Consider the following 14,291-nt stretch of genomic DNA (forward strand, 5'->3'; position numbering starts at 1 on the left):
CGGTGCGCCCCAACCAAAGATGGCTGCCGCCCCGCACAAAGATGGCGGCGCTGCCCCGGCGGGGAGGGGCAGTGCCGCAGGGGCTGGTGGGAGCTGTAGTTCCCTTGGCGGCGCGGCCCCGCGTGGCGCGGCGCCTTGTCCCGTGGGGCTGGCGTCGGGGGGGCCCGCCGGGGGCAGCCCGTCCCGGGGGCGCCCACGCAAAGCCGGGCCGTGGCAGCGGTGGGCTGCGGCCGGCCCTGCAGAGTGGTTGTGGCGGGGCATGGGTCCCGGGCAGGCCCCAAGGCCCTGCAGAGGGTCCGGCCGCAGCCCACGGGCGTGCTGGGGCCGCGAGTGGGCCGTGGGCTGGAGGCGGCCCCGGCGCCGGGGTGCTGTGCCCCTGGGCATCCCAGGGTGTCCTCTCTGATACGCTTGCCATGTGTGCAGCCCTCTGTGTAGCCCCACACTGGGAGAAGCCCTGCTGGGAGACTGTAGTGTTGTTTTGTTTTAAACTTACCAAAATAAAGGTACTGGCACTGGGGACCTGGCAGGGAGACCGTGATCAGGACAGTGGTTTTCCCTGGGCAAGGTTATCCATTGCATAGCTGCTGTGCCGACGCCTGTGACTGCCCCAAATGCAGGAAACTTGATTGCATTATTTACAGTAGCAGGGATCTGTGTGCTCAAAGAAAGAACCAAAAAAGAGACGCCTAGAGAAGAGTAGGGTGTGTATTTATGATACTTCTTCTAAAGAGTCTCCTAGCTTTAGCCATTTTCAGCTCAGGAGTTTCCTGGGCCATATATGGTTGCTATGTATCCAGCAGCCCTCAGTGATTTGGGAGCTTTTTGGAATTTCCCTGGACACCTGAATTAATCAAAAACGATTTCTTCCAAAGTGTAAGTAAAAGGCTCCTTCTCCTATCTCTACTTGAGGGGAAGACTGGGGGAGGAACATCTCAACTGAAGAGCATGGAGGTGGGTTTTACCACAGAACGGGTCTGGGCAGAGTGGTTTCATCAGCCATCTTTGCTAGCACTCATCTGGTACCTCCGGGCTTTTTAACAAAGAGCAAAATTTGCCTTCTCTACTTGGTGCATGTTAGTCTGCCTACAAAAGCCACCAATCATTGCAGAGATGTACCCAAAAGCAAGAAACCCCCATCTTTTGCTGCTACCAAGGCCTGACTCAATTTGATCACTTGAGATTAACTCGTGAATCTTACGGTGTAAAAGTTTAGGTTGATTTGTGTAAACTTTCCTGCAGCTTCAGGAATGTGGTCTTTAAGGAGAGAAGGAAAAAAGAAATAAAAGAGCTGAGAATTGGTGATGCCAGCATTGCAAGAGTCATCAATGTAACATGTAGGACCTTCTCTTTCCAAAATGATTTTGAAGAATACAGTTAATGTTTGGGTCAACTCAGCCATATTTAGCCAGTTGTCAGGAGACAGGTTCATTAACACTAGATGTAATAACTATACTGACAAGCAGCCAAATAATGTAGGTAGGAGGGGCAGGGGCTGTGCGGCCACTATCCTAACAAAAATCCAGACCACTTGATCAATATTTCCTCCCTAGGTTGAGTGTGGGATGGACCATCCTTCTTCCTGGGGTCTGAGTATTCAAATGTGAACACCAAACTTTCATCTTTCCTAGCCCAGATCCATATTACTGGGTTTTGGATTCTAGGAGCCTCTGTGATGGCTCACTAATAGGAGGGAGCCACATTTACATTAAGTTTGCCCCTGAACGTAGTAGGAAGGCTGAAGGGTTAGTCACACAAACCACCAATTAAATTTGTCATAAAGGCCTCTTGTGTGAGGCTGAATGGATTCTATAGGTATCCTTAGGTTTGGATGGAGAAACAGTTACCAGAAAACAGGCCAAAGGAAATACATGCTGAGAAAGAGTATGAGAGTTTCCTGAAGACTGGTAAGTTCTGGAGACTGGTAGTTCTGTTGAATCTGCAAAAGCTGATAACTTAGGGCACCAAGTATCTGCTGAACCTCTGCAAGGCCACAGGTAAACGCTAGCATCAACAGCGGGCTGTGTGATTACAGGGCAAGGGTTTCTGTATGCAGACAAAGACTACAGGATTATATATGCATCTGTTGAAATAAATGAGTTTGAAGGACTTTCCAAACACCTACCTAAAAGCTGCTAATGTGCCAGTACAACCCACTAAGTATACAGCTGGGGTTGGCCACTCAACTGTTGCTCCAGCTGGGTAACTGAGTGAACCATGTGAGTAAGTGAATGTGTTGTGGGTAGTTATCTGCTCTTAGTAGTAACAGCTTCCTACAGCAAGAATCTGGAGTATTTCTGTCTCGTATTTTCATCCTAAACTCATGTTGCATGGCCAAAGAATTTTTCAGCAAATCGGGGGATGAATCCCTTCTTTTCAACTTCTGCTAGAATCCCTCTGTCTTCCTTTTGCTTTCTACACAGGTTCTAGTTTCTTCATCTTCTACTGTTGCTTCTATAGTTGCAGTAGTAATAGGTCCAAAATTGGAGGCTGATCTGAAAACTTTGCCAAAAGTATGAACCTTAAGGTAGCATAAAGCAAAAATGGCTGATATGCTTGATATATTTGCTTGCCTCCAATGGTCTCACTCAGCCCTAGCTGTTTCTGCAAATCTAATCCACCCATTATTTCTGGTATTAGTTTCTGTCTTCCCCTTGAAGTTCCAGACTAGATTTTCCTGCTCTTTCCCTGCTCACCAAATAGAGACATCAGTGTGCTGTTCCAACACTGTTTCTGGTTGTTTCTCACAGCTCCCTGCTAGTCTGTTTACACAGCCAGCAGAACTGTAGTAGTTTGCTCAGTAGCAAAGGTTATTTCGGGTGCTTTTTCTGAGGCAAAGAGTAGGAGTGGTAGTCAGCATAAATGTTTAATAGGCCCTGAGAGCTAAGACTTTAAGGTGAAGCTCCTTTTGAAGCTGCATTTACAGCTTCTGCTCTCCCAGGCTTTGTATAATGAAAGCACCCCAGGCCACTGTGGTGTGGTTTTTGGAATGTGCTGTAGTTTCTCCCAAGCATCTTGGACAGCTGTAAGCTTCTAACCCCTTGACTCTCACTTCAAACACACCCTTTGCCTCACCTTCTCTACCTGCTTAATTTCCTGCAAATCCAGATCTCTGTGAAGGAGCGTCTGGCTCTGATCTCTGATACCCTCCCTCAAACACTGTCCTTCCCTCATGTTTTTTCCTGCCAAATCAAGCACAAACACCCACAAACTGACTTTCATCATGTTCCATCTGCCTGGAGTGGAAAATCACTTGGCTGTAAGTCTGGTGTCCTTGCTTTACATATTCAACGTAGGTTAGAAGAAGGGTGCTTGGGAAAGAGTTTGATTCTCTAAGCTGGTTATAAGACTGAGCTAAAGAAAGTGCTTTACTTTCTGTGTCTTGAGTTTCTCCCAAAGCTATAGTCTAGCTTTTCTGCTAGTTGCTACTGTCTGCTTGTGAAGGGGTGCTGGTGGGCTTTTTCCTCCCTTAATCCATCCTTTTATGCTAAACACACAAAAGAAGTCCTAAATTTTCTGAACTCAATGGTGATTTTTTTCCTTAAGTCCCGTTCTCTTCTCTCAAAGTGCTTTTGAGATGGCACAGTATTACCAGGCTCCATAGCTCATTAGTTGAGACAAGTTCCATCACTGCCACCTCTTACCTCTTTTTGAGTGTGGGCTTTTTAATCTACCTTCCCTCTTTCTTCCTGTGTTATCAAGATGGTGTGCTGTAAGAGGATCTTTGAGCCTCAGCATCTGGGCTATGTACCTTTAAAAGATTGTTTTGTTGCTTGATTGGAACTGGCTGTATTATATACTGGTTTATGCTGTGTCTTGCAAGCAGTTAGCACGTAGATGTTGAACAAAGCAGAGTTTTGTTTAATGCCTGGGACTCTGACTATACAGAATATGGACTAGGACAATATCCTGAGTGAAGGATGGCTGTCCTACCTGCACTCAAGTTCTTTAGAAATATGGAGAACTAGGAAGGTTTAGGTGCAGATTAAAAAAAAAAAAAAAGGTGATAGCAAGAAGGGAAATATCCAGGCACTCTACATAAAGCTTTCAGTAGCTGTGAAGCAAACGGTCTGTGGCTCTTCATAGAGTTTCATACTTGATCATCTATGGGGCTAGGCTGGTGCAGAGGGTAGTCTCAAAGCCCAGCTGTGTGAGGGAAGAAGGAAACTATACAGGCTGCTGAGGTTCAAAACTTGGCTGGTATTACCAAGGCTCCTTGGGGATGAGCCCAGTCCTTCCCATAAGAAGGTGCATTGTTTCTAGAGAGTCGAGACCATTTCTGTCTATAAACTACTCATGGACCATCTTCCCTTTGGCTGTGAGATTTGTCCTGTAACTGTCAGCCCTGTGGAGATGTTGGATTGTGGCTGGTAGATTCAGGAAAGTGGCCACATCTGAAGTAGCTGGCTCAGGGGTATTTGGTATTGAATATTCAGTTATTTAAAGCAAAGGAGGCTAATTATGAGACTGTTACAGTGACAGGAGTGCTACATGAGTTTTTTAAGAATACTAGAATGACACCCAGAAAGAGATAGGATCATGAACTAGCACTAGAAATCCAGTCTTACAGTTCTGCAGAGCCTGCAGAATTACTGGACTAGGGGAAAACAAGTCCAGGAAGACCCACAGCTAACTCTTGATGAAGCCCCATCTGAGACTGCCCAGTGAAGGAAGTCATCCAGCTGAATGTGAGGGTTTGAAGATGGGCAGGGCTCTGGCAGTGGAAACAGTGGAGGATCCAAGAAAAAAATGGAGCAAGGCACTTGCAGCTCAAGCCTGAAGTCCAAGTTCAAGGACTTGTGCATGCTGTGGGAACAACACCAACCAGCTATGTCTGGTGTTTGAGAGAAGATGCAAGAACTGCAGTGATTTCATCCTTTGAGGAATTTGTATGTGCCAGGGGATGCCTATGCTCATGACAGCAGTGACTGTGTTATGAAGAATTCTTCATATTAGTGACATAGTGTAGCCGCCTCCAAAAGGAAGGGGGATGCCTTTTTAGTGTAAACTGGGATTTGTAAGTACACATACAAACGTGGAGTCAGGAATAATATTCAAGCTTTCTTCTTTGTATTGCCAAAGAGGGAGCAGGCAAAATCCACCTTTCTTTGAAGAGAACAGAAAACTTAGGACTTTTTTAGCACAAAAGGATGAATTAAGGGAGAAAAAGCCACCAATACCCCTGCAAACACCAGTGTGGAAAAGGTACAGATTTGTAATTGTGGAACATGGGGGGAGCTGGTAGATTCAGAAAGTATCAGGTCCTGCGCCTCATCAGGAGGATGTGTTTGGTACTGTAGCCATTTCCCTTTACAGTTGCACCATAGGCACCAACACAAGCTAAAATTGAATATATTCCTATAGAAAAAGTCTTGGCCTTAGGCCATGGCTGAAAAGACTCTTTAAAATCTGTTTGAGAGGCCATATTAACTAAAACTGATCATAAATCACTTCCTGCCACTGTCAGTGGGGAGCTGGCAAACACCTTCCTGCAAATAGAATGTCTGTTTCTTTAGCTGCAGTTGTATAACTTGCAAATTGAATGCAAACCTGAGAAAGATTTAGTAGTTACAGGCATACTCTCTAGTGCCTTTGACAAAAATGCAGTGGAACAAAGTCCCAGGCTAGATTATGTATATGTCAATTGGGGAAAACAAAACACAAAACCTAACCCTGTTGGTTCTCAAATGAAATGCAGACTTTTATTGCTAGTGGTTTGCTGTGGATGAGACACTGCAAGATGTAATTAAGGCTCTAGTAGAAAATGATTTGCACAGCTTATTCTGTCCCTATTTCAGTTTAAAGCGATTTAGATACCACTTCTTCGAGGCACGAAGAAAACTGATCCTTGAAGTGTTACAGGAAAATAGTTTAAAGATGCAGAAAGTCATTCAGAGTCTGAAGGCAACATGAGACATCTCTGCCTCCATCAACAGTCAGAAATAGAAGTGATGTTAAATGGAAGAGGGTACACTAGTGGAAAACTGACCCTCTAGAGCAAAGCTAACTTAGGTTTACACTGGCTTGATGAAGGAGCCCTATGCTGCCATTTTCATATCCCTCTGGTATCTTTATTGGAAGATACTATAGCATTATAAGGGATCAGGACTCACATCTACTAACAATGAATTTGATATACCTGACAGTAATGCCTGTCATGTGCTGCAGTTTAGCTGGCACAAGCAGTTAAGTACAAGTTTGGCTGTATCACAGTTAGCTCCACTGCCTGTAGCTCGCATGCTGGTGGAAAGTGATGTCAGAACTGGTGGAAAGTGATGTCAGATCAGCACCAGGAAGGGGGCAGTGCCAGGCTGTTACGCTTGCAGCACTGCGCAGTTGCAGGAGATTGTCTGTGTTAGCAGAAACTGATATCATAACCTGTGGGGGTTTGCCAAGGTAAGTAAACGGGAAAGGTGAACAGAAACTTAGTATGATTTTTGGCATCTGGGATTGGCAGTGTTTCACAAATGGTATATGTGCATAGCAACAGTAAGAAATAATTACTGACAAGCTGTGCTCTGTGGTGGCTTTACAAACATGTGAACTGGTTGTTGTAGACAGTGTGCGCTGTGGAGAAATATTTGTATCTTCCAAACCCCAAAGGACAGGTGGAGAAAGTGCAAATTGCTGCCTTTCACTGTGAAGGTCTCAGGTGATAGCTACAGCAGGTTGAGGTGGCTGTACCCCAGAAAGACAGACAGCTAGAACTAATGGACTTTCTGCTAAGTAACCATGGTGTGGGTTTTTCAGAGGACACAGGTGACAGCACAGGATGTCTGAGACAACAGAACACTTATTAGAGTAGACAGCTTGTATATAGTTGACATTGTCCACTCTATGGGTGTAGCTGAGCTTGATTTCCCAGGGAAGCTCTAGGGACCTGTCATTTTTTGCAGGAGGTGCCAGCTGTGAGAAGTTCATGCTGAACAACCCTGATCAGCTAGCCCTCAGACAGTGAATAATGCAAAGCTCTTCAGGTTCTTGGCCCAGAGTAATTCCTGAACAATGTGGAGTATGGGAACTCTTACATGCTAATTAAATTGAAATGTTCTCGCATAAAATACTGAGTGTTCAGAGGGCTCTAGTTCCTTCTAAGTTCCTGAACAGCACAGCACTTGTCATTACCAGTGTCACTTGTTTCAGCTACTTTGTTTCTTGAAGACCATCTCTAGAGAATTCCTAGATATTTGTGACCCCATAGCGCTTAATTCATTCAAGTTATTAAATCATTGAAGCATTAAGCTGTAATTGAGTAGTTTTGTTTTCAGTACTTTGGTGGTTGTGAGTAGTTTTGCTGTAGATTTTGTTAGGAATTTTGTTTGCAGAACTGCAAAAAATTGTGGTTGTCTGTATCTTAACATTGCTTGAATGTAATAGAATTTTCTTTTGGTAATAAACCTAGGCATTAACTTTCTAATTTAGGGATGAAATAAAATGAGTTGTGTTGTGATCTCTAATCATGAGAGAACTCTTCTAATGTGCATGCACGTTCAGTGTTTGTCTTATAAAAATGGTTCTTAACAATGCCCACTGCAGCTAATTTGTAACTACACAGTGTAAACATTGATTTCTAAAGTTTTTTTAATAGATCCCCATGCTACTTAATTATCACTTACTGACCCTTGTTTTCTAATGGTGATTAGTTTAGTTTCATCAAACTTCGCAAGAGCCAGGTCTCAAGTGGCAGTAAGATGGACAACTTCTTGTTTCATATCTAATAGGATAGCAAGGTCTCCTTAGTATTATTAGTTCATGTCTTCCCAGGGGTGGGATCTTTCTTAACAGTTATATCCCTCTTGGTTGGACATCTAGAATGTTCTTTCCGGTTAATCTAAAGTTTGTATTAAAAGTAGGGAGGAGCAAATTCATTTCAGTGCTTCATCAGGGTTTAAGGAATCCTCCCCTGCACTGAGCCTTTTGCTTGTGCTAGGCTTTTTTCAGGTCTGGCACACCTTTTGGTCTATGAACCAGCTGGACTCTTAAATACCAGCATCTACATGAGTTGAGGGGAGAGCATCCTGCTTTCTGAGAACATTTTGCCATGAGGAAAGTCTTGGCTAGCCTAATCCCTGCTGCAGTTCTATTGGCTTCAACAGTGTTATATCAGAGCCCAGCCCCTCTTTTAGAGGGTGAGTCCACTCTGCAATTTTACATCTACATTACACTTAAATGACTAGCACATTGGCTGTGAAGTCAGTGTCACGTACCTTACTCTGATATTCTTATGGAACAGATGGTTAGAGAGCAGTTCAAGGACTTGGACCCCTTGGATGAGTTGTCACCAACAGGAAAGAGGGGATGGTTGTAGAAAAGGTTGACCAGTCTTTTTTCCATATTTGCTAAAAAGAAAAGGTGAGGTACATATAGGAGAGAGATTGGGAAAGGATAAGCAAATGACAAGGTTCATGGGAGACACCAGCAATTCCAGAGGCTTTCAAGGCCTTTACAAACCCTCAGCTACATTCCTTATTGTTCTTGTGTGGCTGAAGATTAATCACTGATTTGTATCGGGCACTACGCTCACAGATTGAATGCATGTGCTCAGAGAGTACCTGCTACACTGCCCATGCTACAAAAATAATAGTTGTGTTTTACTTGTAAGGTAAATGCTACAGTTTATAAAGGGTAAGTAATTACCATTATTGAAGATCTGAGGAGTAGGAGGTGCATGCATCCAGAAAAAAGATGTGAAACAGTTGTCATAGAGTTCAAGAGACTGCTTGTACTCCTTGACAGCCATGTGGAACATCTCCTCTCCATGCATGTAATGGGACTGGAAAGAAGCTCCTTGGGCTAGGAATTCAAGCCCTTGGAACATGTGCTGCAAGCAGCTGTGTTGTGCAGTTTACCCCACAAGATGAAAAGCATTTGGCTTGTTTATTCCTCTTGCAAGACGAAGCCTGAGTCTGATAGCATTGGTAATTACTGAAATACATTGAGAAGATCTGAAGAAAAGGAGGAAGTCCAGGGAAAAGCGCTAATTAAAGGTTGAAAGTGATCTTGAATATATTCAGGTGGGAAATTTGAAAAAGGCTTTTACCCATCAGAGAGCTGAAGTTCTGGAAGAGACTTTCAAAATCTGTAGTTAATATTGGTTGTCATAGTCCCTCCTTTCAGCATAGGGCTGAATCTATACTAAAAGGGATGCTGAGACAGTCTTGGTGATGATAGGGCGTAGCTCAAAAGGAGACCCCCACCAGTCCAAAATAAGCAGTAAAACTTTTCTTCTTGTCAAATAGGATATCACTGAAAACTCAGAGAAAATAGGACTGAAAGATACCCTGGCATGCTGTCTAGTCCATCCCCCAGCCCAACAGGATGATTAGTTATATTTCTGTCATTCTTGACAAATGTTTGCCCAGCCTATTCTCAAAGATGTGCAATTTGGAGATCCACAGCCTGCCCAGGCAATTTATTCCAATGCTTTATTATTTTCACTAGTAGAGAATTTTTCATTCCTTTTAGGCTTGCTCCCATGATAAGCCCAAATCCTTTCTCTAGTGTTGGCATTGTAGCTCCAATTAGCTAGTCCTACCCCAGTCTACATTTAAATGGCTGATTTTTACTAAGTAATTGTAGAATTTAGCATGTCTTTTTTTGAATAACATCTTATTTTGCAGATTTTCTCAAATAGTCAAAGTTACTTTGAATTCTAATTCTGTTTTCTAGCATATTTGCACCCCCTCCCAGCAGGATGCCTTCTAAAAAATTAATAAACTCAGTCTCTGTTCCCTCATTCTTGTCATTAATGAAAATACTGAATAATAGAAGTTCTGGGAGAGTTCTCTTCAAAAATCTACCTTGATGCATCTCTCTGGTTTGATGGTGAACCAGTGATAACTACTTTGGGTATGAAACTCCCCCCTCCCCCAGCCAACACTGTCAAGAACAGTTTACTTTCACAGACTGTGAAATGTTGCAAGTTTAAAATCCGTTATGAAAAGAAGTCTCTAAAGAAGAGACTTGGGGAGAGACTGGGCGAGTACCGAATACTTCCAGCAGCACATCCAAAATTTACTCAGATTCTAGAAGGCCCATGCTCTAACTGTAAAATCCATAAACATTTAAAGGGAGAAGATCTACTCAGAAAATTCTTTAGAGGGTTTATGGCACCCTGTCAGATAGCTGTCAGGCCAAGATGTCTGGCCTTAAAGCTGAAGTGTTACAAAAATAGTCCCAATAGATTGCTGGGAAAACCCTATGTCTTTAAGTCTTTTGGAACAGATGTGACCTCTATAGAAAGCTGGGTAATTCCTTAAAGGTTTAATTTGTTCAAAAAAAGCTCTGAAGATTTACTTCTATCTTGACTCTTGAGTGATGTAGTGATCTCAAATACTGATGGTACGCTGATATTAGGGGGACTGATCTGCATGTTGTGAAGTACTTCTAAGGGTACTTGAACACTCAAATGACCGTCAGGAGTACATGAATTTATCAGGGCAATGATGCATTGTACCTTCAAGATTTAAGCCCACCCCTAACTTTTTGGTAGTATGAAGAGCTTTCTGCAGAAGGCAGATTATTTCAAATGGTTGTGCTGCCATTCAGAGGGACCTGGACAGGTGGAGAAATGGCCCAACAGGAATCTCATGGAGTTCACCAACAGGGAAATGCCAAGTCCTGCCCTGGGAAGGAATAGCCCCATGCACCAGGTCCTGGAGAGCAGTTTGGCAGAAAAGGCTCTGGGGGTCCTGGTGAACAAGTTGACTGTGGGCCAGTAATGCACCCTTGCAGCAAAGAAGGGCAACAGCCTCCTGAGCTGCGTTACGAAGAGCATGGCCAGCAGGTTGAGGAAGGTGATCCTTCCCCTCTACTCAGCACTAGTAAGGCCACATCTGCAGTGCTGGGTCCCATGCTGGACTCTGCAGTATAAGGGAGACTAGAATGTACTGGAGCAAGTCTAGCAAAGGGTCACAAAGGCAGTTAATGAATTGGAGCATCTGACATACAAAGAAAGGCTGAGAAATCTGGGATTGTTTAGTCTGGAGAAGAGAAAGCTCAGGGGGATCTTATCAGTGTATAAATACCTGATGGGGGAAGATTAAAGATGATGGTGCCAGACTCCTCTCAGTGGTGCCCAGTGACAGGATGAGAGGCAATGGGCACAAATTGAAGTATGGGAAATTCCATTTAAACATAAGAAAAAAACATTTTTACTGTGAAGGTGGTCAAACACTGGAACAGGTTGCCCAGACAGGTTTTGGAGTTTCCATCCTTGAAGATAGACAATGCCCAACAGGACATGGTGCTGTGCAACCTGCTCCAGCTAACCCAGCTTTGAGCAGGGGGATTGGACTAGATCTCCAGAGATGTTTTCCAGCCTCAGTGGTTCTGTGATTCTGTCTGTCCTGGATAAATTCTTACATGTTCCTCTGAAGCATCTGTGTATGGCACTATCGGAAACAGGACACTGACCTGAGTCCCAGTTTGTTCAGCAGTGCAAAGGAAGAATTCCCATGACAACATAAGGGAATGAGAGAAAGGTGTCTGCTCCCTGCCTCTCTCACCCTTAGCAGAGACTCCTATACAGGTGCAAACTGTTGCCAAGTTAGCACTTTACACATAGCTAACTCTGCAAAGGCAAAAGGGAGTAGTGAAGAAAGCCCTGTGTTATATAAGTGTAGACTTTTCTGTGTTCATGGGTCTGAATGCGAGGTGCTGCACACAGTTTAAAAATGCCTACACTCAAATAAGGGCATTATCCTATCCATATTACTACCATTAATGTCTGTTTTCTATTGCAGGCATAGATGGGTGTGTAAATCATCCCCATTCTGACCTAATGATGAGGAAATTGCATTCTCCTTGCTGTCCTGTGAGATGGTACAGCAGAAGCCAGTGCCCCAAGCCCCAGGCCTGAGCAGAAGGTAAGCCATTAGTTTTAGAAGACCTGTCTGAAAAACAGCAGACGGGGAGCTGGTGAGCTGCTGCCAGGAAGAGCTATGGAAACAGTTGGGAGCATGGCCTTGTGAGAGAAAAGAGGCAGACTCAAATTTCTGTGCAGGGAAACTGCCTGTCTTTGTGTGTTTCTTCAGCATTTAGGGAAACAGGACTTTAAGAAAATACAGAGACTATATATCAAGAAACGCTCCACTGACATTTCTCCACACAGAAACAACCCAGAGGGGTCTCGAAAGCCAAGCAGTGAGCAATAACATACTGGATTTTTCTGTATAGATACATTAATGTTTTCCCAGCATTTTTCTCAGCTTCTCAGGTAGAGCTTTTCCCGTTTTATTTATTTTTTATTTCAGCATCCTTTTTTCTAAGTTGTATGTCTTTGTATGCGCTGCAGAGATGTATCTGTGAATACAGTAAGTCCCATAGGCCCCTGACGTGTAGTTAAATGCTGCTTTCTGAAGGCATCTGTAGGATCCCGAGAATAAATTATTCTTTAGATTATGAATAGATGAGAGAGCATTAGGTATTGCTCAAATGTAGAATTCCTCTCTTACTTTGCTGTGTATAATCTGGAGCTCTACCTGTGCTTAGGCTTCAGGTTGTTCTGTGACAGTTGCTTGTGTTACCATGTAAGAGGCTTTATTTACAGGACAGGAAGGGGCAAATGTAAGGCAAACACTTTAAGTGACATTGTGATGTGTAGGTAAAGTCTGATCAGTATTGCCATGCTACTTCTCTATTTCACAAAGCTGTATTGGTCCAATCTTGCTATACTGATGTCCAATAATTCTGGATCGGTTTTGAGGGCTGGTCTGTTACTTGAATGTAACCTGGTGCTGTGTGAGGGAGGGCAGCAAAAGATGGCATTATCATTGCATCTGGCTCCTGTACAAATTCTCGGAATGACCTGTTGTCAACAGCTGGCCTGCCTAACCAGATGGTTTGAACTGGAGTTGTGAAGTGCAACTGTGATGCCGGTACAAGACAGTTCTGACTGGAGAGGTGTCCGTCTCAAGTGCCACCTTTTGTGGAGCTTAGCTGGCTTTTTGTGATGTCTTTTTCAACAGAAGCAGAGATGATGTGACAACAGTTGCTTGCCACAGTGCCACTCAGTGGCATAGCATCCTCCCTTTGACAGCATTGTCCCCTAAGCTCTCTGCATCCCAGCTCTGCCACCCTCCCAGCACCCTGCAGTAAAAAAATGGCCTCCTGGTCTGGGATGTGGCTTACTGAGTTTTCTGACTTCATCCTAGGAGCTTCTCCTGTTATCCCAGATCTGAGACTCCAGGAAGAAGAAAGAACTTCTCCTTCCCAGAACAGCATTTCTCAGCAGCACTAGTTTTAAGTAAGCAATTTTCAGATGAACTGGTATTCTTCAGTGAGCCAGCAGTGCCTTAAATGTGCTCCTTTCAGGATCATGTGCTTTGTATGTTAATCCCTCCTGCCTTGAATGAAGAGATGCCTGTATTTACAGGTTTAGCTGGACAGTGTTGTCATATCCATGTAGAGTGGCATACACTGAAACTTAGTGTGCCAGACTCCCTTTTTCTTTAAGCTCTAGGGTGTTTCTGATTTATTCCTTTACTCTGCCCTCCTTGAGTGGGAGGAGTATTGTATTGCTTAAGTGCTAGCCTTGGGCAAGATGTGGTATGTGATTTCTCTCACCAGCTCTGGGGTTAAGTGTCAGCATCAGGCTACTTTGCCTTGCTCTCCACTCCTGTTCTCCTTTGCCTTTCAGGAAGCAGAGAGAAAATGCTGCCCCTGTTGTTAACCCATATCCATTCAGGACACTTGGGGCTTTTGCCACTGTCTCCAAGAAATGGAAGCAGCCCCTGCTGCTGAAGTGTCTTCAACTGCAGCCCTGCTGAGGTGCCCCTTTGCTGCTGGAGTGTAAATCCCCAGTAGCTCTTTTAACTACCCTTCTCGCACTACTTGAAAAATAACTTTCTGTTGTCATTAACTCTGATCTATAGCCGCATTAGTGCGTGAAATCACTGGGTGTGAAAATAGTGTACTAACCGCTACTTAATGTAATATTACCACAGTAATGTCTCTAAAAATATCTTGTCCACTTGATTGCTTTCATTGTGAACTAGAGATAATGTACCACTTACAGCTGATGATTAAAATTCATAAAGCTTTGGTTCTTAATTACAGCAACTTGCAATCAAAGTGAAATGTCAGATCCTGAATGTTGTTTATCTGTATACAAATTCACAAAAACAAGAAAATATAAGGACATTCTACACAACAAAGCTGAGCTGCTTTGGTTTAAGGTTAAGTAAAATAAATACCCATGTGAGTATTTATTGAGACAGGCTGGAATCCATCAGCATGAGATCTTTGACATGGTAGAACCCATCTCTTATGAAATGTACATCTTCAAGAATATG

At 43.7% G+C, this 14,291-nt stretch overlaps 1 long non-coding RNA gene across 1 annotated transcript; it reads left to right on the top strand.

Moving 5' to 3' along the window:
* The first annotated feature begins 481 nt into the window (after nt 1-481).
* LOC112974468 lies at nt 482-13,223 on the top strand. Its single transcript, XR_003256280.1, has 3 exons — nt 482-873; nt 11,742-11,864; nt 13,152-13,223. It is a non-coding gene; the product is annotated as an uncharacterized LOC112974468 (long non-coding RNA).
* The last annotated feature ends 1,068 nt before the right edge of the window (nt 13,224-14,291 follow it).

This window comes from Apteryx rowi, unplaced genomic scaffold (assembly GCF_003343035.1).
Source record: "Apteryx rowi isolate R43461 unplaced genomic scaffold, aptRow1 scaffold_60, whole genome shotgun sequence".
Classification (NCBI taxonomy): Eukaryota; Metazoa; Chordata; class Aves; order Apterygiformes; family Apterygidae; genus Apteryx; species Apteryx rowi.